Here is a 4,008-nt window from a genome sequence, read left to right on the forward strand (position 1 = left end):
ACAGGTGAGATCGAGACTCGGTTGTGATGGATAATTCATATGGTTGTGATGGATAATCCAGAATAATCCCCTCTACAGCTAACAGAGACAAAGAGGCAGGTCATGGGATATAATGTATGTTACACGCTTTGGAGCATGTGCAAGAACGGATTCAAACTCGAAATCGTCCCTTCAAAAGCCCCAAAATGCACACACGACTTGTATTTCTCCTGCTGTTATCGTTTCTTCTCTTTACAAATTCTTCAACGCTGAGAATATTGAAAACGGCATCCCAGACGACAGTACTGTGTTTTTATACGCGAATTTAGCTGCCCTTGCAACGTGGCTCGCTCAGGAGGCTTGTTAGTCTGAAACCAGAAGGACAGAGTTCTGATCATAGATGACAAAGACCCCGAAAAGAACAAACATTTTGCGGATGCAGACACAGAAAGACGTGATGAAGAATGCGATGCTTCAAAAGATACAGAATGTGGCGATGAATGTGACGTCATTTACATATACCGAAACGTCATTCATAGTTGTTCGGTCACTTCCGTCAAAAAGTAGATCTCTCCACAATGGCTGCTCCTGTGTTTAGGTTTGTCAAGCTTGAGTAGGCAAAACGTGTTTGTTCTCTCCTCTGTTGAAGCTGTGAGACATAAAATGCTATTCCGACTTGGTCGTGTAACAGAGTTTTCTTCCACACTCGATTAGCTGATGTCTAACTCAGCCTCACGGCTCCATTAGACAATCAACGTAATCTCGTTTGGATGAAAACGTCTGTCACACGACCAAGTCTGAAAAGCAGGTAATGACAAATAAGAAAAGCGATTAATCAAAACATGTTAGTTCAAGATCATTTCAAAACTATTCATCGGAATGATTTGAACTTATGCAGATGTGTTTTAGACATTCTGGCAGATGTTTTTTGTTCCCGAGGATAATCTATAAGAAAACTAGTTTAAGTGATACAAATGTTTACTTTGTGGGTGCACAATTTATACACAACAATGGAACATGTGCATTTCGTTAACTGTTTTTTGAAGAGCTTATTCTTTGAAACAAAACATCTGTCTACTAGTCTGAAATTGTTTTAAAAAAGTTCAAATCCATCTGATCAATAGTGTTGAAATTATCTTGCCATCCGTGAAATAGCAAGTTTTGATTCAATGCTTTACTCATTTTCGTATTTAATAATTTTTACTCAAGTCAATCTAAGAGCAATTGTTATATACTATCATTTTACGTACATCGAAGCAAATACACACACACACACATTTAACACGACAAGTTCTGTTTCATGAATGTTGTGGTCAAATGACAACGAGAAAAACGGTGTATTTCATGGTAGCTCCTGCCCATCACTTGCAACAGAAGGCGCGACTGTGGCACATTTATTTTGCCGCCTACTGTACAAATGAAGGTGATGCTGCCCAAATTAATGTCTTGAAACAGCTTCTTACAGTAATTTGGCAAATTATGGTTTGACATAGGTAGGCGCTCGACTTAAACTAAAACATGTATTCTGTCTTATGTTCTCATGGCACAGGTATTACTACAGTTGGGGGTAAAACTGACCCGGATGTTGCAACTGCTGTAACCGTACCTGTTTCCGTCATCGTGTTTATTTCATTGATCATCATTCTGGTAAAACGGAGAACAGTCAAACGTGAGTTCATCCCTATTGTACATTTAAACAAGGGTTTCTTCTAATTCATTTGTTGACTAGTTCTGAAACTGCATGTCAGTCAATCAGTTTTTGCTCTGTGTGTGTGTGTGTGTGTGTGTGTGTGTGTGTGTGTGTGTGTGTGTGTGTGTGTGTGTGTGTGTGTGTGTGTGTGTGTGTGTGTGTGTGTGTGTGTAAACATATGTGTGTTTCTGCGTGTTTCTGTGAGTGTGTGGGCTTGTGCTTGCGTAGGGTTGTATTTATATGTGAAAGAGGGGGGGGGGGGGTGTTCGAAAATTGCGTTTTTAATGAGGAACACTTTATTTTACACGGCAGGCAAGTCTACAAGGGATCTCCCTGCACCGCCGCCTTGTTATCCGAGAGAACGTGCTAGTGATTCATTCGGCAGCATGCATACCCACCACTACTTTGAAATTGATGAACACTCACAGCCCGGTAAGTGTCCGCATGCGTATGTATGTGTGTGCAATTTTCTGTTGGTGCCTATCTTTTTATCATCTGTCTCTATCTCACTTTAACTCTCTTTCTCATGCATTCAGATATTTGCATAAACATCATTATTCAATGAGTATAATGTTAAATCGTTTGCGCCTGAACAGTTTGTTGTGCTTACCTTTTTTGTTTGTTTATGTGCATGGTGTTGTTGATGTTGATGTTTGTGTTGCTGTTGCTTGGATGTTGCTTTAATATCTTTTATTTTATTTTAAGAAATTGATATTTTGGCAGAACAGATTGGTTGATACTTTCACTTTTATGTTCGGGTCTACATTCTAGTTACTTTGACCTTGATCAATTTACATGTGCAGGAACAACCAATGACACTCAAACCACTCTGAACTCATTGTCAGATTCAGACAAAAGCATGTCATATTCTCAGTGCCTTGATATCATCGCATGCCCCTCCACAGACAGTACTGACTCAGACTCGGACTCATATGCCGTTGCCTGTGACATGCAAACCAGAAACATGCCACGTGACACAGTACATGTCACAGTTCATCCTATTCCAGGCAGTGACGCCCAGGAAGAGTTTAAGATCAACACAGTTTCTCATTCAAAAATTGTACCCGATAAAAATGTCCCAAGCGAGTTGTGCAGCAAGTATACTGACAATTATCTCCATCCAGTTGCTTCATTATTTGAAACAGCTCATGTACCTGGAAGAAATGCTTTTCTGAAGTCAACAACAGTCCCGAAGGTAAGAAGCGATCCAGAAACCACTGCTCCAAGGGCACAAGACTTTCAACGACCAATGGAGAAAGTTGCATTATGTATAGTGCCTACTGCAAACACTGTAGCTACTTCTGCTTCGACTTCAACGTCTGAGTGCACACCGCAAGTAGCCTTGGCACAAAGTGAAGTAAGTCCTTCGAATGCCGCTGGGTCGCCAGGTGGTCAATGGACACAAACTACGCCTTGGGTTCCTCAAGCTCCTTGGATGGCTACTGCACTCTGGACCACTGCTCCATGGGCACACCCACCAGGTACTCTTTCTCCAGGTGGAGCTGGTGCAACAACCCCTACAATGCGCTTTCAGGATGCACACGATACTGGCCCACACACAAACCGTGAACAGAAACCAGTTGCCACAGTCCGAACAATATATACTGGCGAATCGGCGGCCGCTTTCAGTCTTAGATTTAAAAAGGATTCTACAGGAGACTAAATGTACGATTTGCATCAGTAAATGATCGATTGCGCCCCTGTATTGTTTTCAACAACCAGTGATAAAGAGCAACTCAAACAGATAATCTGATTCATTACATCGCAGACGTCTGTGAAGAAACGTTTAAGGTCAGCGTGTGCCACGATCGAACAAAACATAAAATAAGACAACATATGCCAAACCAAGCAGGAAACTGCTCCAACATGAAAGGAATTCACATCAATGTTGTTATAATTTTTCAAATGCAGTGTGACTGGATTCAGCACTGTGAACAAAATGTACTTATCAAAGATAGTGGTTGTCTATACAAACTCTTGTTTTGTAAGCTAAAACGTTCACACGATTTTGATTGCATTGAAACTTGCTTGCTTGTTAGCAGTTCCAGTTGTTTGTCATGTGTATGTCATTGCTTTGTTAAATGCAAATGGAAACAAATGAAAGCGATGCCTGTTTTTTTTTAATGGGTGATGTCTTTTGCTCGATTTATGTTTACTTCCTTGTTTTGGTTAAATAAGGCCTAAATAAGAAGCCACTAAAAGCCACCAAGCAAACGAACAAACAAATATATACCGGGGAGTCACTACTTGTACATGTAACTTAAAAACACATTACAGTAACTCCGTGAAATATAGTTGCATATAATTTGCTGTGATTTGTGTTCCTTTTTGGGGCCTAA

This window comes from Littorina saxatilis, unplaced genomic scaffold (assembly GCF_037325665.1).
Source record: "Littorina saxatilis isolate snail1 unplaced genomic scaffold, US_GU_Lsax_2.0 scaffold_486, whole genome shotgun sequence".
In the NCBI taxonomy this organism is placed as follows: Eukaryota; Metazoa; Mollusca; class Gastropoda; order Littorinimorpha; family Littorinidae; genus Littorina; species Littorina saxatilis.